This window comes from Aquarana catesbeiana, linkage group LG09 (assembly GCF_042186555.1).
Source record: "Aquarana catesbeiana isolate 2022-GZ linkage group LG09, ASM4218655v1, whole genome shotgun sequence".
Lineage (NCBI taxonomy): Eukaryota > Metazoa > Chordata > Amphibia > Anura > Ranidae > Aquarana > Aquarana catesbeiana.
The window spans coordinates 25,500,980-25,523,267 of NC_133332.1; the positions used below are offsets into that span (position 1 = coordinate 25,500,980).

At 42.8% G+C, this 22,288-nt stretch overlaps 1 protein-coding gene across 3 annotated transcripts in view; it reads left to right on the forward strand.

The window, feature by feature from the left end:
- Positions 1 to 260: 260 nt before the first annotated feature.
- Positions 261 to 22,288, forward strand: part of SRPX2 (sushi repeat containing protein X-linked 2) — a 115,040-nt gene continuing 93,012 nt past the window's right edge. Inside the window, exon 1 of one of the 3 annotated variants that reach the window (XM_073598153.1) lies at positions 261 to 343. The gene's annotated coding sequence lies outside the window, so the exon portion shown is untranslated. Of the gene's footprint in view, positions 344 to 14,180; positions 14,606 to 22,288 lie in introns of those variants that run through there. The other 2 variants (XM_073598152.1, XM_073598154.1) reach the window with 2 other exon arrangements.

Below are 22,288 nucleotides of genomic sequence, written 5' to 3' on the forward strand. Positions count from 1 at the left end.
TCGATAACTCCCTAAGGATAAGCTTAGGAGAGGTGCATGCTGGGTAACCAGCATGCACCTCTTGATCTCACGCATGCGCGATTCACCGGCGGCCGTATCGCCAATTTGTTTCTAAAGTTGCCATAGCAACGAGCGGCGGCGGAGGAAGGTTCCGCCCCATTGTTATGGCAACATAGATAAACACATCAGGAAATAACGCGATTTCCGATCACAGTCCTGCCCACAGACTCCTGGGAAATGATGATCATTTCCCAGGAGCACAGGCGAGGGAGGAAGTGACGAGGAGCTCCGTGGAAAAGGAAGTGGCAGATTAGGAGGACTACATAGCAACAGGGCGATTCCGGTAAGTATAAAAAATGTTTTTCCTCAAAATGTTACAGAGGAGTAACAGAGGAGGTCTATACTTCAAATGTGTGGTTTGAACGCCATTTACATATGCTGGCGCGACCTACGTATGCATTCACTTCTGTGTGCGAGAACGAGGGGATGGGGGGGTGCTTCAAAACTTTTTTTTTTATTGTTTATTTTATTTTTATTTTTACACTTTCCCTTAAAACAATTATATTTATTGATCATTTTTATTCTTATTACAAGGAATGTAAACGTCCCTTGTAATAGGAATGGTGCGTGACAGGTCCTCTTTATGGAGAGATGGGGGGTCTATAAGTCCCCCCATCTCTCCTCTATGCTGGAAAGTCTGAGATCAAAATAAAAATTTAAAAGCGATCTTTGCTTTCCAACTAAAAAAAACGGCAGTGTTTACATCTGCCACCACCAGAACTGATGTCATGACGTCGCTCCTGGCGTCCGAGGGTCATAGAGATGGCCCGGGACCATCTGGTACTCGGTCAGCTTTATGGCAAACAGCCTCCGCCGCCGCCGGCCGATTCATTCTCCAGCTCCCCGATCGCAAGGGCGAGCCGGGAGAAGCACGGAAGAGCCGTGAGAGGGAGGGACGTCCCCTCCTGCTGCCTGTAAAAGCAATCAAGCAGCTCAGGCATCGTTCAGATGTAACCTCTTAAAGTCCAGGACGTCATGTGATGTCCACTAGGTTTAAGTAGTGCATTTTTACATGTGTACACACAAAAAAAGCCCTGGCAGCAAAAGGGTTAAATTAAATGAAGCTTTAACTGAGCTTAATTGAAAATGTGTCCAATAGAGTGATATTTGGAGAAATTAAATGCGTCTCTCTGATTAGGCAGATGGAGGAAAAAAAAAAATCTTTACGTCCCTGGGTGGGCTTGAACCACCAACCTTTCGGTTAACAGCCGAACGCGCTAACCGATTGCGCCACAGAGACTTATGGGATGTTGAGCTGAATTTTACCTTTATAAGCATGGACTAGAAGACTGACATTTTAAGATGGAAATTGAGGACAGGTCTAATTTTTTTTTTTTAATAAAGGGTTGTTAGAATACAGTGTGGGCTTACGGAGCTTCTGTAGCTTTGTTCTCATGGGCTTTGGCTTCTATACAAACAGTGTACAAAGCAATCGTTTTCAAAGCATTTACTAGGGTTGCACCGATGCCACTTTTGTAAGACCGAGTACAAGATACTTTTTACAAGTACTCGCCGATACCGATTACCAATACTTTTTTTAATGTCATGTGACAGTGGCACTAATATGCAGCACTGATGGGCACTAATAGGTGGCACTGATGAGGCATGGACTGTGTCAGTCGTTTTTTATTTTTATTTATTTTTCCAATTTAATTTTTTAGAATTTGTTTTTTTATTATTTTTTACAATTCTTATATTTTTTGTTATTTTTTTTACAATGCTGTAAATAAGTGGACAGTGTCAGTGTTACAATTTTATCTTTAATTATTTATTATTCTCTCTTTTTTTTTTTTTTTATTTTGATTTGTCAGCCCTGTTAGGGGGGGCTTTCATGAGAGACCCCTGACATCTCCCCTTTGAGACACAGAAAGGAACTGAGGACACAGATTCCCCAGTCCCTTACTCTGCAGCCTCAGCTGCATTGAAGATGAATGGACAAGACACAGAGGCACAGATTACTATGCTCAGGCATGAATGGACAGTCAGTCGGTGATCATGGACTCATTTGGAAAACTGCGAATCTCCTCTTTGCTAAAAATAGAAAATGCGCACTTGCATGATAATATACCGTCAAACATAAAACATGATGAAAACAAGTTCCGATCCTCCAGGCGCAGCTGATGTGCGTGATGACGTCACACATCATATCTGAACTTAAGAAGTTTGTGCCAACTGCTCCCTTAAGAAGAAGTTATCTGGTTATCTGGGTACCCTACTATGGCGAAGGTCCCTGAATATAGCAAAGACTGAAGAGGGCAAAGGGAAGGGGAAACAAACAGGAAGTGCTAACTGCCCACAGCAAAGCAGATAGCATAGGTGCACCAGAGTGTAGTGGAGAGGATGGTGGGTCAGAAAACCTGAAACAGGGGGAAAAGTAGATATATCCAAATGTCTTGGGTGCAGGTAGTTACAACTGCTAACAAACCCCTCACTTGAGAAGAGAGGAGTCTGCGCATGGGGAGTAGGACTCACTTGCAGGTTAGGAACCCCCTGAACCATGGGAACGAAAGGGGAAGGGTAGGGTCCTCTAAACCACAAAAACCTGTAATAAAAATCTATATGGTGTAAGGTCGCGCATCTTCACCTGGTTCACTAGAAGGTACAATGGTCTGCCCTTCCTCCAAAGAGAAGTCAGAAGAGGAAATAGCCTTTTCAACCTTCTCCTCCAAAGTAATTGTGCAAGGAGGGTTACAGACGGGAGGGACTAAGGCTGGCCATAGATGAGTCAGTTTTTTTTGTTCAACCAGTGGGTTGATCCAAAAAAAACGGACTAGATTCCAACTTTCACACTTTTGAGGTGGATGGGGGAATCCTCCCTTCTGTGTCTTTGTATTCTGACAATGGGGAGACTTCACCACCATCAGACTATTCAGATCAGTGGTGCAGTCTATAGCCTGCAGCATTGATAGAATGCTTTGTTTTCCAACAGGGAGGTTGAACAAAAGCTGATCGCTAAATCAACTTCTATTCAACCACAGTGGCTATACATGAATAAAAATTCATCTGGTACCTGCTGAACCAGACAAATTTAGATCCATATGTGTGTAGCACAACTCCTTAGGAGATGCTGGTGATTGCAGTTATTTCCTCCTTGGATCACACTCAGCCAGGCACACAACATTTTCCTCATTTCTCTTCGGGCTCAAAGAAGCAGTTTAGGGATTCCTTTTAGAGTTTTTATTGGGAACAATGAACTGGGATAGGAAGGGGGGCATGTAATAATAACAAACTGTAGAATTTAACAACTTGAGGATTCCTTGGCTTTCTGGTGCACAATACTGAGAGGAAAGTTCCACAGGATCTCTAAGCTGAAAGTGACTGGTACCCCATCCAGAGTTTAAAAGCAACCCACAGTCACTGACTCCTCAGCAATGAGGTTTCTCACTCACATCCCACAGGATCATCAGTTGCCCCATGCCGATTTCCACCAGGCTCCTCCTAGTGAGGTAGATGTAGACTCACACCACCATAAGACAGCTGGCCTCTTCCCCTTTAACTTCCTCCTGATTCTCTCCAGTGAGCTCCTCCAGACCCAACTTGATCCCTTTAATTACGCTTGCAAACGGGCTCCCCAGCTAAGCTTAGCTAGGACCTCTGAGTCTTCCTGATGGATGCTTCCAGAATTCTGCCTCAGAGGCAGAGCCTGTGCACAGGGATCACCTCCAGTAGGGCGGGACCTAGGCACACGGCACTAGCTGCTCAGGCCTCAGACTATTTCTAGGCTATCTCGCCACCTTCTGGGTACACCTCCCCAGGGATTGGCTGGAGTCCCATAAATACTCAGGCTGCCTGCTCTGTTCTTCCTCCCACTGTGATTCTAGAATCCTCTAGAAAACAGGGGGAAGTAACAGAGCAGCAGCTTGAGAAATACTAATCAGCCCTAAATAATCAATCCCTGCTCTACTGATTACAGGGGAGCCAAACTAAATTTACCTAGCAGCCTGCTCTACACTAGGAGGGTGCTACATATGGTCAGCTTAACGAAACTGAAAGTTCAGCCTCTTAATGTGAAAGGTAGACCCATACAGGTCACAAAATTATACCTAAAATCAGAAGCTCCACAAGCAGCCAGCTTTGGAAAAATATACCAGCTCTGCATGCAAATAAGATATCTTAGGTTGCAACTGTCCAAGTGGTAATTAACCCAAGCCTGAGGCAGCAGGGGTCTAATTGGGAATTCAAAAGGAGAGTTATACCAGACAAAAGGTATCTCTGAAAGTAGACCGATACGGAGAAAAATAACTTGAGTTTGCAACTGCCCTAGCAATTATGAACCAGAGCCTGGGGCTGAGGTAGTGGGTGGCTAATTGAGGATTCAGAGGACAGGCTTTTCCAGACATTAGGTGTCCAGATGTCCAGGTATTTTTGAACAAACAGAGAAGGCAGTAACAAATGCCAAATGTAACTCCCTCCAACCCACCACCAAAGTGAAACCAAAACCCAAGTCACCAAAACCCAAAGAAGGACTCGCAAATTGCAGGCCCCGATTTGAATGCGGTGTTCAGCACTGCCTGCGATCCTGTCCCTCCATTCAGAATGGTAGCATCCTTAAAGGGGTTGTAAAGGTAAAAAAATTTTCACCTTAATGCATTATATGCATTAAGGTGAAAAAACTTTTGACAATACCGCCGCCCCCAGCCCCCCCGTTTTACTTACCTGACACCTCGAATCTCCGCTGCTCGTTCCCGTCATCTCTATTGCAGCTCAGCCTGGTCGCTGATTGGCTGCAGTGGATGGATTGAAAGCAGCGCAGCCATTGGCTCGCGCTGCTGTCAATCACATCCGATGACGCGGCGCGCCGGGGGGCGGGGCCGAGTGATACAGTGAGCGGCTATTGCCGCCGGCTGTATCACGGGAGCGCGCCCGCAATAACTAACCACCATGCGAGGGAGCTCGCATTAAGGTGGTTAATTCTTGCGGGGAGGAGCTGAAACAGCCGCCGAGGGACCCCAGAAGAGCAGGTTCGGGGCCACTCTGTGCAGAATGAGCTGCACAGTGAAGGTAAGTATGACATGTTAGTTATTTTTAAAAAAAAATAAAATTACCTTTACAACCCCTTTAACATCCTAGTGTGTATGGAAGCACATCATCCTCCTGGGCTGCCTGATGTGACGTCCCTGCCTGAGTAGATATTGGATTGAGAATTTCCTCTTAAGGAAAATCTTGTGTCAAATTCAATTATACCCAAGTTTGTGACAGGTTAACCCTAACCTCTTGCCGACCAGCTGCCGTCATTATACTGTGGCAGGTCGGCACGGCTGCGTGAATCGCCGTAGGTGTACGTCAGCGGCTTTAAGAGCAATAGCAGGTGCGCGCGTGCCCGCAGAGTGACATCGGAGCCGATGCCACGATGCCCGCCGGCCACCCGTGATTGCTTCACAGAGAGCCAAAATGAGGATCTGTCAATGTAAACAAATAGATCCCCATTCTGACAGGGGAGTAGAGAGATCGTGTGTTCCTAGTGATCAGGAACAGCGACAGCGGTACACTCCCGCCACAGTTAGAAGCACCTCCTAGGGAACACTTAACCCCTTGATCACCCTCTAGTGTTAACCCTTTCCCTCCCAGTGACATTTATACAGTAATTGTGGCTATTTTTAGCTCTGATCGCTGTATAAATGTCACTGGTCTAAAAAGAAACAATATTTTTTACTTTCTGGTATAACACATAGCCAATCAAAAAAATTTAAAAAATCTAATTTCTTCATCAATTTAGGCCAATATGTATTCTGCTACAAATTTTTGGTAAAAAAAAATCCCAATAAGCGTATATTGATTGGTTTGCGCAAAAGTTATTATGTCTACAAACTATGGGATGTTTTTATGGAATTTTTGTTTTTACTAGTAATGGCGGTCATCAGCGATTTTTAGCAGGACTGCCACATTGCGGCAGACAAGTCGGGCACTTATGTCGTATACACACGAGCGGAATGTCCGACAGAAAAAGTCAGACGGGAGCTATTCATTGTATATTCCAATCGTGTGTAGGCCCCATCCGACTTTTTACGTTGAAAATTCTGACAGACCTGGAAAGAGAACATGTTCTAAATTTTTCAGACGGAACCAATTCCTATCGGGAAAACCGCTCGTCTGTGTGCTGTTCTGACGTACCAGAAACGACGCATGCTCTGAAGCAAGTACGAGATGGAAGCTATTGGCTACTGGCTATTGAACTTCCGTTTTCTAGTTCCGTCATACGTGTTGTACGTCACCGTGTTCTGGACTGTCAGAATTTGGTGTGACCGTGTGTATGCAAGACAGCTTGAGCGGAATTCCATCGGAACTCCATCGGAAAAACCTTCAGAGTTTATTCCAACGGGAAAACCGGTCGTATGTACAGTTTTTGGGGACCAGTGACAATAATACAGTGATCAGTGCTAAAAAAAAATGCACTCTCACTGTACTAATGACACTGGCTGGGAAGGGGTTAACGTCAGGGGCATTCTAAGGGTTAAGTGTGTTCCTAAGAAGTGCTTTCTAACTGTGTGGGGGATGGTTTAACTGGAGGAAGAGAGACATCCGTGTTCCTGCTTAGCAGAAACACAAGATCTCCATCTTCCTCTCTGACAAAAGGGCGGTCTGCCTTGTTTATAAAGGGACACTGCTATTCTGCCTCTCCTGTCAATGATCGGCAGGTCCCGGCGGACATCGCCTCCAATCACAGTGGGAGTGGGTCGCCGGGGGCGCGCGCCCCAGACCCGGAAGAAGCGGCAACGTACAGGTACGTTGTTTCATGCAGCCGGGCCGCCCTGCCGCAGTAAATGTGCAGTGGGCAGTCTGGAACTGGTTAATGAATTTAAAGAAGAAAAACAAAACACAAGGGTTACCCCAATTTTTTTGTATAATGTAAAAGATAATGTTACAAGTAAATAGATACCTAACATGTCATGCTTAAACCCCAGAAGTCCCAAATAAAGAAGAAAACTGCAAAAAAATGTTTTCGCCTTTTAGATATTGTTGTAGGAGGCCTCTATGCAGAAATCACTGGGTTTATTATTATTATTATTTATTATTTTTGAAATTTTAGAACGTGTTTAGGTGAACGTTGTAATTTTGCAACATTGGGCCTGCTTGGTAGCATGAAGGGCTTTCTGCTTATTAAGTCCTTCATCAGTAGCCTACATATCTATACACTAATTATCACAAAATAGTGATGCAAGTCATAGTTTTATAATAAATAATTATTAATAAAAATATGTTTAAACTATTTTTACAAACCTACTGCATTGAATGAAAACTTTGACATTTATTATGTTTAGCTATGTTTATAGTAGGGATCGACCAATATCGTTTTTTCGGTGCCGATATGATACAGATATTTTGGCCACTTCTCAGGCCGATAGCCGATATTGTGTGCTGACATTCTGTACATTGAAAAAAATTCTTTACAATTTTTTTTTTTAATTACTGTTATTGTTGTCACAAGGAATGTAGACATCCCTTGTGACAGGCAGTGACAGGTACTCTTTATGGAGGGGTCGGGGGTCTATAAGACCCCAAACTCCTCCTTTGCACTTGAAAGTGTTCAAAAAAAGCTGATCTTGACATTTTGAACACTTTATATTTTTTAAAACTGGCGCCTTTAAGATGTCAGTAATCCAGGGAAGTGATGTCATGACATCGCTTCTGAGTTACTAGATCCGAGACCCGAACAAAGCACCGGCTTTGTTCGGGTCTTTGGCCAGCCAGCGGACGTGCCGGCTGGTTGCTCGGGACTCCTGGTTGAACAGGCGAGTCCGCGCAAGCGGCGGCAGGAGGCAGGAGGGGAGGGGGGGGTTCATCCCCTCCCACTGCTTGTAATAAAAGCCGAGCAGCTGCTGAGCCACATCGGTTGTTATTACAATAAAGCTCTAAAGAACGGTACGGGATGATGCCTGCAGCTGCATGCATCACCCTGTTAAAACCCCTTGAAGCAATATCGGTAATACCGGGTACGTTTGTGCTGATACTGAAACTTCAAAAGTAGTGAATCACTGATAATCGGTCGATCCCTAGTTTATAGCCATGCTCAGATATGATAGTCCCAAAGGCAGTTCTTGTCCTATGAGAAGCAGAGGCGGACATTGCACTTGCTGCAAAATGTGTTGGTATATCCTTTACCACATTGTCTGCAGCATCCTCTACTTGGTTTTATAGGGACATGTCCATACACGTCCTTGCAAATGTCTTTTGGTGGATGAACAGTTGACCTTTTGGCGCTGGGGTGCCAATTGAAGGACTGCCATTTTCTGTGGTTGGTCTCTTCCTATCATTCAAGTGGCTACCTGTCTGTGGAATTGGACTGAACCTGGTCGTCCTCTCTTTGGTTTTATGACAGTTGTGCCGACTAGGATGAGTGAGGATGCTAACTGGACTTGAAACAGCCTCCTGTTTAGTATATTTTTCTTGGGAGCATTCAGTGCCTATGTAAGGCCTCTCAACTTCAACATATCTTTTGGTGGCTTTGTCCCAGCGTTGAATCTTCTCCACCATTTCTGGTCCAGCAAAGGATGACACAAGTGTGACCTCCCTGTTGTCATACCATTTCCCTGCACAGATGTTGTGGCTCACGTCTACTCTGACACCAAAGTTTCCTCTGCCCTTTTTATTTAGGCTTTTCTCACTATCAAGGTTACAGTTGGGAAGGCGTTCCTGCCTGGCTGTTCCAGTGTAATGAATTCCCTGGTCAAGCAGCTTAACAATCAGTGGGACGCAGGTAAAATTGTTGTTTGCATAGATCTTGTAGTTGTGACCTTGTGGAAGTGTGGAGGCCAGCTTCATCACAACATCTCCTGACAATCCAAGTTCAGATCTAGCACGTATTCCATTCACACTGCCTTGGTACACACAGGGCTGGGCAAACATTTTCTTGGGCCCCCCTCTTCCATGCAATTTCGCTCTCCACATGCTCTGAGACATACAATAAATATCTGCTAGACTCAAAATCAGTTTACTGAATCAGATCAGGCTAGCAATTGCGATTGGTTGCCAGAGGTTACAGTGTATCATTACCGCTCACTGACTAGCTGCTAGAGGTTACAGCTCACATTATGGCTCACTGTCTATTTTCTAGAGGTTACAGCACATGACTTCTGCTTGTTGATTGGTTGCTAGAGATTACTGTACATCAATACTGCTCACTTATTTATTGTTAGAGGTTACTGGACATCTATACCACTCACTAATTGGTTGGTAGAGGTTACTGCACATTATTTGAAAAAAGAAATGTGCATATGTCCTATAGAAAAAATTAGGTAAGCGATCTAATCTTGCAAGGAAAAATGTGGTATGAAAAAGTGCTGCGCTAAGAATTATGAAAATAGTTAATTACACTATTTTATGTGATATAACAAATAATACTAATCAATGTGTAAACTGCATAAACATAAAATAACATATGGTCAACATTCTTATTTATGTAGACTGAGTCCATACGCAGGTGACACACCGGTTTGTGGCACACATATACTTGGTATTCTTAATAGGGTAAATTGAGTCCATAAAAAGATGACATTCAGAAAAATTGTGATACAGATGTGGGATTAAACATAAAGTGTTGATAGAAGATCCACCACCGCTCTAATAGGAGGCTTATCAAAGAGATTGAACCCAGATGGGCATACGCCCACTGAGTCAATCAAGATTATAAAGTGGGGATCCTCAGTGGTAGCTGTTGTAACCAACGTTATTCCCGGTGGCCCAGGTACTTGCAGGGGTATGTTTGGAAAAAGGGCAGGTCCAATCAGGCATCCAACATATATGTGAAAGGAACATGAAAACGCATAGCGTGATACTGTATAAAAAGCTCAAAGCCTATTGATGAAGGTAAAAAACACTCACATTTGTTGAGAGTAAAAAAGCGCTTAGTATATAGATGGTATGGCAGTGTTGGTGGTGTCAGCAATCCGTCCCCACTGCTCACTGATTGGTTCCTAGAGGTTACTGCATATCCTTACCGCACAATGACTGTTCACATGCACCAAAATTCAGGGTGCTGTGGCACCATGTTATTTTGAAGAAGGGTTCCACCTCCAATTTGCTCACCTTTGCAGGAAACAGGCTGATGTTCGGTTTAATGACTATAGTTGTGGGCAGGACTTTCAAGCATGCTCCTTTACCTCCCCAATGGACAGCATTCAGCAGACGTGATGGGAGATATGACCTCAGGGGGGCATGATTTACATATGAATGTTGCCTCTATTTACACATCAATGCCGCGATCCACAACTATTTACATATTAATGCAGGTTATTTACATGTAAACACAAGGTCTGCAGGTGAGTCATCTGTACATGGCAAAAGGGCAGAGCTGGGCAGCAGCAACAGAACTTTACACTGAGATATTGGGACACAGCACGGGACTAAAACTTCAAGGGACGAGGGAATTTAAAATGGGATAGTTGGCAAGTATGAGGCAGCTGCTTTTGGGCCCCACAACAATGATGGGGCCTAGGTCAGCTGCCCCTTTTGCCCTGCCTTAGAAACGGTCCTGGGTACACATCCAAGTCACACAGTATGCCAGAGATGCCTGTCCTTACCCACACGTTGAACCCCAGTGGATGTGGCTTGCCACGCATGTATTGCTTGATGCTGCTAAATTTCCCCCTAAAAGGAATCCTCATTTCACCCACAGAGTTGTGTTCTTCTGGCACCACCTGCAGGCATTTCTCCCTGAACGCATCAAGCCATGGTCTGAGTTTCCAAAGTTGGTCTTTTTTTTTCCATCTCAGACACCGTCAAATTGTTTACAAAATGTAATGAACCCAAGAGAGACTGGAATCTGTTCCGTGACGTCACATCTGAAATGGGGGGTGGGGGGGGGGGGGGTGTACTGCGTGTCTGTTTCCCAATACATACGGACTCCAGCCATTTGAACTAGGCCCATTTTTAGATACATGCCAAACATTTGTTTTAAATCTTTTGTGTTGGTATTTAGCGCTGCTCCTTTTTTAAGAATGCTGTACTTATTGATGTGATCTGTCAGAGCTTGGATCATGTCTTCTGACACAAACCCTTCGGAAGTACTCCAATGGTGTATTGAGGGAGACAGGATCATTAGTGATATCCTGACCAGAAAAATCAGTGTTGGGACTGATAAAATCCTTTTTCATCCAGCAATACCTGTCCCGGGGCATGGTCTGTGTGCTGGAGTGGCGTGGCTTGGTTTTGTTGGTGTGATGTCCACAAAATCATCAGATGGGCAATCATTTGGTTTCTTATTTTCCTTTTCCAGTTCACAGGCAATTTCACATTCTTTTTCATCACTTATATCAGTGTCCTCTGAGTCCATCTCAAAGTCACTGTCCCCATTTCGGATGGCATCAATGAGATCAAAAACATTGTAGACATTGCCCTTGGCTGGTGGCATTCTGAGATGGAAATAAACACGGATTATTTTCCAGTCTAAACAATCTCAATGTAAATTACTCTGTCATACATAAACATTTAAAAGACTTCACACATTCCAATCAATTAACACAATCCACATAAGGAGCACAATACTGTCTGGCTAGCCTATTGTACCCTATGCTTATTAAGCGATTAGCACCTATACCCCCTCCATATACCATATCATTATCACCTGTCCCTCATGTAGCAAGCAGATATTTAGGCACTGGCCAGAAAACACAACAAGACCAGTTAAGTATATACATACATTAATTGTTCTATAATAAATAATGTATTCCCTAATTTAACCACTTAAGGACCGGTCCTATTTTTCAGATTCAGTGTTTACAAGTTAACATCTTTTTTTTTTGCTAGAAATTTACTGAGAACCCCCAAATATTATATATATATTTTAAGACACCCTAGAGAACAAAACGGCGGTCGTTGCAATACTTTATGTCACACCGTATTTGCGCAGCGGTCTTACAAGCTCAATTTTTTTTGGAATTTTTTTTTAATTTAAAAAATAAGACAACCGTAAAGTTATTTCAATTTTTTGGATATTGTGAAAGATAAGGTTACGTAAATTCATACCCAACATGTCACGATTCAAAATTGCGCCCGCTCGTGGAATGGCGACAAACTTTGACCCTTAAAAATCTCCATAGGCGACGATTACAAATTTCTACAGGTTACCAGTTTTGAGTTACAGAGGAGGTCTAGGGCTAGAATTATTGCTCTCGCTCTAATGATCGCGTGTGTGTTTCTAACACCGTTTTCATATGTGGGCGCGACATGCGTATGCCTTCGTTTCTGCGCGCAAGCTCGGCGGGACGGGGCGCTTTCAATTTTTTTTTTCTTATTTATTTTACTTTTTATTTTTTATTTTGACACTGTCCTTTTAAAAAAAAATATTTGGGTCACTTTTATTCCTATTATAAGGAATGTAAACATCCCTTGTAATAGAAAAAAGCATGACAGGACCTCTTAAATGTGAGATCTGAGGGTCAAAAAGACCTCAGATCTAACATTTACACTAAAATGAAAAAAAAAAATAGGCAACACTTTAAAAATGTTTGCATGTTACCTGTTTACAGTTACAGAGGAGGTCTGGTGCTAGAATTATTGCTCTCACTCTAATGATCGCAACAATACCTCACGTTGTGTGATTTTACATATATACGGGCGTGACCTATGGTATGCGTTTGCTTCTGTGCGTGAGCACAGAGCGATGGGGTGCTTTAAATTGATTTTTTTCTTATTTATTTTACTTTTTATTTTTTATTTTTACACTGTACCTATATTTTTTTATCACTCTTATTCCTATTACAAGGAATGTAAAAATCCCTTGTGATAGAAATAAGCATGACAGGACCTCTTTTCTGAGACATCTGGGGTCAAAAAGACCATAATCCCCCCCTCCACCAAATGATTTGAACCAGTGCACAAAGCAAGGTCCATAAGGACATGGTTGAGCGAGTTTGGGGTGGAGGAACTTGACTTATGTTGACTGGGGGAGCCTCTAGTGCTGGGACAAGGTCATCTAGTGCCCGGGGCGAACGTGCCAAACTGCGCCCCCCTCAAGATGTATGAGCATTGTGTGTCAGCAAAAAAAAAATCCCCCCTCCTCCCAGTAAAAACCTGCCCAACTGCTGAAATCCTTCCTCCTAGCACAACTCCTCTACCCCAAAAATCCTCCCCCAGCACAAATCTTCTTCCTCTCCCCATTATCCCTCCTAACACAAACCCGCCTAAATCACTCTTAGCACCCCCCCCCCCCCATTTTCCCAATTAGAATAATACTCCTTGCCACTCCTCCAAATTTCCCCTTCCAACACAAATCCCCTTTCTCAAAATCTTCTTTTGGTGCCCCCCCCCCCACCTTACATGATACCACAGCACCCAGAGCAGCCGTCTCTCCTGCCCACCCCTTGTCCCGGCCCTGGGTGCCTCCCACCAGCAGTAAATGTACTGTTGGCAGGCAACAAGTGGTTAAATCTACTGTCCGTCCATTTCCTATTCTGTCCACCTGTAGAAGATCCCTAAAAACTCACCTTTTCAGCAAAGCCTATCCCGCTTCTACCTAACAACTGAATTTTTACCTTCATCATCAACTCATTTTTCACAACTTTCATATCACTTCCCTCTCCTGTTTAGATTGTAAGCTCTCACAAGCAGGGTCCTCCCAACTCTCCCATATTGAATTGTATGGTAACTATACTGTCTCCCTTTATATTGTAAAACACTGCACAACCGGTTGGCTCTATATAACCATAGCTCCCAACTGTCCCTGATTTGGAGGGACTGTCCCTGATTTGGAGTAATGTCCCTCTGTCCCTCTTTCCCCCTCATTTGTCCCTCATTTTGGTCTGATCCATATAGTTGTATATAAAATGCACTTTTTACCTTTCAAAAAGTGTTTCCCGGGGCTAAACCTCTCATCCAATTTCTAAATTGCTGTATTTGTAAATGTAAAAGCCAATATAAAGGAATAGTAGTGGTAAAAAAAAGCACTTGTGGATTTAACCTTTTTTTTTGGTTAATTCTCCTTTAAGGGGGTGTGGCAGGGGGCGTGTCCTATGCCTACATACGTTTGTTAGTAGGTGTCCCTCATTCTCATCTCAAAATGTTGGGAGGTATATAAATCTGATTTAGTAACAATAATATATCTATAAATTGCCTGCTAAACAATATAGACCACATGTTCTATGGTTTAGGAAAAACTTTCTTGCTAGGAAAACTGTAAGACATGTAAAAGAGGAGGAAGTTTGGGACTTTATATGAGGCACGGGTTAGTGCCTCCATCCCTATTCGAGTCAGCTGCTTCATTTAAAGTCCCAATTTCCCTTGATATGTAGGAAAACTGTAAGACATTCTTTTCAATTAGGCTTAGTAGGAGAAGGCGGCGCACCGTTAAAGGGAAGTGTGGCCTTTGCCCGGGTCTGCTCAATGATGCTTTTCCATATCACTAAAATGACAGAGCCAAGCTGCTGTTTGGCAAACATCCATCTCCTCCTCCAACCCCCAGTCCTCCCCACTTTTCTAGTATGACTCTACAGAAGAAAAAACTGCCGGGATCCAGACGTCTGAACATCTGGACTACAAGATCAGTTGTCCGGTCGTACGCAGCAATTCCATGACTACCCGGGGCTGAAGTTCCTCAACTCTATAAAAGCCGGTAAGAGAAGATGATGGTGGGTTTATATAACTGTAAGGGGTTCTGTCAGACAATCCATGTACATTTTATAACTATATCTGTAACATATCTGTGGATGGTGCTATTAACAAACGTGTTCAAAATTTTCCAACAAGCTGAACTTTAAAGTGACACTAAACTCTGGATAGAAAATAGAAATCGATTCCAGTATGTAACTCAAAAAAGTACCTTCTATTGCCTTCAGCTGTCTCCAGATCTCTACATTCCTTTTTTTTTTTTTTTTTGCTGCTGTGATCGGACTTTGCTAGAGCAGTGTTCCTCAACTCCAGTCCTCAAGGTGCCCCAACAGGTCATGTTTTCAGGCTTTCTATTATTTTACACCGATGGTTTGATCAGTTTCACTGCCTTAGTAATTACCACAGCCGTTTCATCTGAGGGAAATCCTGCAAACATGACCTGTTGGGGCACCTTGGAGGACTGGGGTTGAGAAAAAACTGCGTTAGAGGTTAGAGGGTGGCTACGTTCATTCTCCATGATCTCACTGTATGTAGGATCATTGTCACCCTCTCTTACTCGCTCTGAATTATGGACTATAGCAGTGAACTTTAAACTGTGGCTCTTTGCTTGCCTTGGGGCACTGTTCCTCTCAAGACACTATTCCTCCCACTGACACCAACGATGGGGCACTATTCTTCCGACTGAAACCAATGATTGGGTACTATTCCTCCCACTATTACCAATGATTGGCTATTATTCCTCCCACTGACACCAATGATGGGGCACCATTCTTCCTACTGAAACCAATGATGGGGAACTAGTCCTCCCACTATCACCAATGATTGGGCATTCTTCTTATTTTTATACCAACGAAGGGGCACTATTCTACCTACTGGCACCAATGATGGGATTCCTCCCACTACGAATGATTGGGCATTATTCCCCCCACTGACACCAAGGATGGGGCACTATTTTTCCTACTAATGACAGCAATAATGGGTTACTATTCCTCCCACTACCAATGATTTGGCACTATTCCTTCCATTGACACCAACAATGGGGCAATATTGCTCCCACTGACACCAACGATTGGCTACTATTCCTACCACTGACACCAATGATGAGACACTATTCCTCCCACTGAAACCAATGATGGGACACTATTCCTCCCACTGAAACCAATGATGGGACACTATTCCTACCACTGACACCAATGATGGGACACTATTCCTCCCACTGAAACCAATGATGGGACACTATTCCTCCCACTGAAACCAATGATGGGACACTATTCCTCCCACAGACACAAATGATGGGACACTATTCCTCCCACTGAAACCAACAATGGGACACTATTCCTCCCACTGACACCAATTATGGGACACTATTCCTTTCACTGACACCAATGATGGGACACTATTCCTCTCACTGAAACCAATGATGGGACACTATTCCTCCCACTGACACCAATGATGGGACACTATTCCTCCCACTGACACCAATGATGGGACACTATTCCTCCCACTGACACCAATGATGGGACACTATTCCTCCCACTGACACCAATGATGGGACACTATTTCTCCCACTCACACCAATGATTGGTTACTATTCCTCCCACTCACACCAGTGATGGGACACTATTCCTCCCACTGACACCAATGATGGGACACTATTCCTCCCACTGACACCAATGATGGGACACTATTCCTCCCACTGACACCAATGATGGGTTATTATTCCTCCCACTCATAACCAGTGACTAGTTACTATTCCTCCCACTGAGACCAACCTCCTGCCCCCCTAAAATCTGAAGGACAGTAAACTGGCCCTTTGTTTAGAAAGTTTGGAGACCCCTGGACTATAGGATTTGTAGTGGCATAGAGTAGTGCACATGACTGCAACTAATGTGCACTGCTTGTTCCAAACACATGGAGGTGAGGGGGGAAAAGGAGAGGTTCAGGAGCTTACTGAGGAAACAGAAAAACATAGTTAGAAATGATTTAATGAAAAATAGATTACAGGGAAATTAAGTTGCGGATGTGTCTGGATTATATTTGGAGTAAAAATATATAATTTAGTATCACTTTAAGCCTATTCTGTATCTTCTGTCTTTATTGAATATACTGTATATGCCACTGATTCTCTTACAAAAGCATTATTCAAAATGATTGAAGGCAGAATAAATGGATTTTGTAGCCAAACGTGAGCCAAAAAAGCTTTGGGTGGGGTTAACCACATGCTTAATTTATCAACTATGATGTTTCTTTGGACATCCAATTCTCAATCAAAGCCCAATCCAAATTGTTTACTATTAGGACGGAGCAGCCTTTCTCAACTTTTTCCCTAGAGGAACCACTAAAATAATTGTCAGCTCTTGGGGAGCCCTTACTAAAGTAAAACCAGTTCTTTTTATGGGTCAGTAGGAAGAATGCTCCTTACATTGGCAATCAGTGGGAAGAATGCTCCTTACACTGATGATCAGTGGGAAGAATCCTCTTTATATTGTTAGTCTTTGGGAAGAATGCTCCTTACCATTGGTGGTCAGTGGGAAAATGTCCCTTACATTGGTGATCAGTGAGAAGAATGCTCCTTATATTGGTGGTCAGTGAGAAGAATGCTCCTTATATTGGTGGTCAGTGAGAAGAATGCTCCTTACATTGATGGCCAGTGGGGAAAATGCCCCTTGCATTGGTTTTTACTGAGACGAACACTCCTTGTGTACAACCAGCTTGTTGGGTTTTTCCTGAATGATCAGTGCCGTCGTCTATAGCTGGCAACACCGATCATTGTATTTTGATGACATTAAATGTGAATTGGATGGGGGAAAAAAATTGCATAATGCGTGGACTGCTTTAGAAGTGGCTTAAAGCCTATTGCACCCTTAAAAAACACCAACCACCTTGATTTCTCCATTGACTCAAATTCATTCAATGGAAAATTTTGGTAAAATTTCATGATTTTCTACAAAATATCAGGGAAATAGAAAAATCTCAATTTTGCCCAATCCAAATTTAAAGTGGACCTTTTGCTTCCTTTTATTTCTTTAAAAATGATTGCTCCTTGTCCCCTCCTTTTAAGAAATCACCATTTTTTTTAATTTCTTTTTTTGAGGGGGGTAATGCCCTTTTTTTTGTGGAAGCATAGCCTGTGCATCCGCCTCTCTCACCTAGGCAAGAATGATGTCCCCAGCTGCCTGAAGCCTCCTATGATATCCACATTATGCATCCTTAGAGGCTTTGGGGTAATATAAAACACACTGTGCATGCACAGCAGCAAGGCATCAGAGAGACGGCTGAAAGAAACCAGAAGAGATATCCAGCCCCTTGATGACATAAGTGAAGAAGATGGTGGCATGGGACCCAGCATGTGGTGGCCTTTTTGAGAATTTCAGTAGGACAATGCTGGATTTCCTGAACATGTGTGTATGTGTTTTGAAGCTAACCCAGGAAAGAAGAAAAGAAAAATAAATCATGACAGGGGCACAGTGTTAAGTCCCTCTAAGAGACATAGTTGCCAAGCTATTTTCAGGTAAGTGTAGTTAAATTCACCTGCACTGTATCTGAATCCTGAATCACGGCAGGTTTCACTATGTTCGGTGAAAACTCTGATGACAATCACTGCTTGTCTCTACTTTCCTCTACACAGCAATATTTGATGTCTGAGAATAAACCGGTGCTGCTCTTGGATCTGATCCCAGCATACAATGGCACCAGAGCCAGTAGACCATGTTATATTTATCTTTCTGCAGGAAGCTGGAAGTGGGTGTTAGTGGTTGTCGAACCACATGCTAAAAAAAATAACGTGTTTTAGTAAAAAAAAAAAAAAATAGTGGTACAGACTTTGTAAAGCTCTACTTGTTGAATAAATGTATGACAGTTCACACATTTTAAATTTAAGGTAATTTATGTCTTTAAGGTAGAATTGTGGCCAGGCGATGGGATAATGAAATATTTACTTACTCTTATAACAAACTGTAAACAAGATTGGAAATAAGCCATCACTCACCACTGTAGTTGCAGACACTGTGGTGCAATTCATTCTCGAAAAATCCCAGCAGAATTATTTTCTCTGTAGCTCAGCTCACCCCTCATGGCAGCTGGCCAGCCTTCTAATCCCTATTGTAAACACAGAGCAACTCTACAGAAAGAGGGGGGGGGGGGCAGAGTGCTTGAATGACTTCACTGTTTCTATTGTGAACTTTGAAGATAAATGATAAATTGCTCCATAGTGTCTACAGCTACAGAGGTCAGTGAAGATTTAACAAGATAGAGGGGGTACAGGTAAGTAAAACGGGGGGCTCAGGGAGGGCTGCAGTATTACAGGAGGTTTTTCACCTCAATGCATAGAATGCATTGAGGTGAAAAACCTTGAAGGTTTACAACCCCTTTAAGGTAATTTATGTCTTTAAAGTAGAATTGTGGCCAGGCTATGGATAGTCAAATATTTACTCTCATAACACACCGTAAACAAGATTGGAAATAAGCCATCACTCACCACTGTAGTTGCAGACACTGTGGTGCAATTCATTCTCGAAAAATTCCCAGCAGAATTATTTTCTCTGTAGCTCAGCTCACCTCTCATGGCAGCCTGCCAGCCTTCTAATCCCTAGATTAGCATCCCTAGCAGCTCTACAGAAAGAGGGGGGGGGGGTGCAGAGTGCTTGATCGACTTCACTGTTTCTATTGTGAACTTTGAACTTTGAAGATAAATTGCTCCATAGTGCCTGCAGCTACAGAGGTCAGTGAAGGTTTGTTTTAAAGCTTGTTTAATGCTTTCTGAATGTCCAGCAGGAGACTTTCAGAGACTGTGAATGTGCAGCTGGAGACTTTCATAGACTGAACGTGCAGCAGGAGACTTTCAGAGATTGTGAACATGCAGCAGAAGATTTTGGCCCCTTTCACATGGAAGTTCTGATCAGGTCAGTTTTTCAGGCAGACCTGATTGGAACCTCCATTTTTCTCTATGGAGCTGCAGATGTCAGTGGATATGTGTCCGCTGACACCCGCCGGTATCCGATCTGGTCCACTAAAAAACAGACGGTGGATCGGATGACAGCTGCATGGAAACAGACAGGCGGTCCATTTCCATTCGACCGCCCCATAGAGGAGAGCGGGCTGTGTCCGTGTTCACGCTGCATCAGCGGAGCGGACACGGAACTGTCATCCACCGGCTCAGTGGGGGGGACACAAAAAGTGACAAAGGGCCACATGTGGCCCCCGGGACCACAGGTTGGAAAAACAGAAGGCGCTTCTAAGTGCAGTATTAAGGAGTTCATAAAAGGTGGTTAAAAACATTTACAATGTAGTAGATCAAATGAGCATCTCAGTCAGCATACTAGGCATCCTGTAGAGTCCTTCGCCTCTAGTGGGAGGGAGAGCTGGCCCACAGCTGTGACAGGAGAGGGAGAAGCAAGGAAGCAAGATGGCTGATGGGCTTTCAGAACCACGCTGGAACGCATAGACCGGAGCTGACGTCAAGGGGGCAGTAATGCATTTCGGAGCATGAGCAATTCACTCCTTCGTCAGACCAGGGTTATACAGAGTTAGTAATGCCATAGGTAGAAATGGCAGCATAGGGCTAGCAGCTAGCAAAATTTGGCACTGGACTTGTATAGAGCCCTTTCATACCAGCGACATTAGACTATGTTGCCCAACAGAGTCCCAACGCAAAAACAAAGCAGTTCGCCTTTTGTCTTATGATTTCAGTTAACACCAATGCACTGGCATGGTTTGCATTAAAATAAAAAAAAAAAAGACATATTCCTTCTTCATACAGTGTGTTCTGACTTGTAATGCATCGCCATGCACTGCAGCAAATATGAAAAATTTAATAAAACAAAAAGACAGAACAAAGCAATACATGCCAAGAGTGCATCTCTGTAGCTCAATGCATGTTACAGATCACACCAGCATGCCTGTCTTATGCGCACAGTAACGCGTGTGCTGTGGTATGAATGGGCCCATAGATGGAGATAACAGTATTTATTTTTGCGAAGTCTTAATATGTGATTTACATTCTACTGGTATTCATATAGTGCCTTGAAAAAGTATTCATATGTCCACATTTTGTCATGTCACAACTATTTTATTGGGATTTTTTTGTGATAGACCAACACAAAGTGGCACATTATTGTGAAGTGGAAGGAAAATGATAAATGGTTTTCAATTTTTTTTTACAAATAAATATGTGAAAAGTGTGGGCGGCATTTGTATTCAGCCTCCTTTACTCTGATACCCCCAACTAAAATCTAGTGGGACCAATTGTCTTCAGAAGTCACCTAATTAGCAACTAGAGTCCACCTGTGTGTAATTTAATCTCAGTATAAATACAGCTGTTCTGTAAAGCCCTCAGAGGTTTGTTAGAGAACCTTAGTAAACAAACAGCATCATGAAGGCCAAGGTACACACCAGACAGGTCAGGGATAAAGTTGTGGAGAAGTTTAAAGCAGGGTTAGGTTATAAAAAAATATCACAAGCTTTGAACATCTCACGGAGCTCTGTTCAATCCATCATCTGAAAATGGAAAGAGTATGGCACAACTGCCAACCTACCAAGACATGGCCATCCACCTAAACTGACAGGCCGGGCAAGGAGAACATTAATCAGAGAAGCAGCCAAGAGGTCCATGGTAACTCTGGAGGAGCTGCAGAGATCCACAGCTCAGGTGGGAGAATCTGTCCACAGGACAACTATTAGTCGTGTTCTCCACAAATCTGGCCTTTGTCGAAGAGTGGCAAGAAAAAAGCCATTGTTGAAAGAATTCCATAACAAGTCTTGTTTGCTCCCGGTTTCAAAACATTTCTGGAAAGATGCATTTCTTATGATTTTGACACTGTTTGAAATCCCTATCAATCCTGATCTTACAATAGCACTTTTAAACTTAAAACTGGCCACTCTTTCCTACCGTCAAATTCAAACTCCTATTACAGATCACTACAGCTGGGAAAAAAAAACAATTGCCAAAGCTTGGAAATCCCAACTAAAAATAGAATCAATCAAGCAATGATCCATGCCAAAACAGAGGCTATAACTCAAGATAAACTATCCTACTTTGAAAATATACATATGGAATCCCTGGGTGACTCACTTTTTGCCTTCCAATTTTGATGCTTCCCTACTAAGACCTTGGTAATCTCGATTTATACTTCCATTCTCTGCATTCATGGCATGTGTCCTACCCCGGGGACCCCTACTACCTCTCATTTCTTTCTTCCCTATCTACTTTTTCTCCTACCTAAGATTACTTTTTCTTTTATATTCTTTCTCTCTTCTACTTTTCCTCCCTATTCTCTCTCTCCTCTTTTAATTTACTCTTTATATAGTTCTGGTAGCAGAACTTTTATTTCTTTGGTTATCATTACACCAATTGTACATACTGTAGTTCCAATATCTAGTATACGATTTTAGATTCTATAATAAATTATTTCTTTTTTTATTTTTATATTTCATTTAAAAATGATACTCTTGATAATAATTAAGACCTCTTTTTTTAAACTGAGGTCATCTTATATTTTTCAGATACTATATCTCTGTGACTCTATATGTGGCATCTTGTTCTATGCCTTTTCTCTTTGGTGTAGTTTCTTTTCCTTGTCATCTTATATTAACCTGGTCTAAGTTGGTTTTATCCCTTTTTTATACAATGTATGATGTAATCGTTTGAGTAGTTAGATCTATGCTAAAATTGTTTTAGCTAAACTACTTT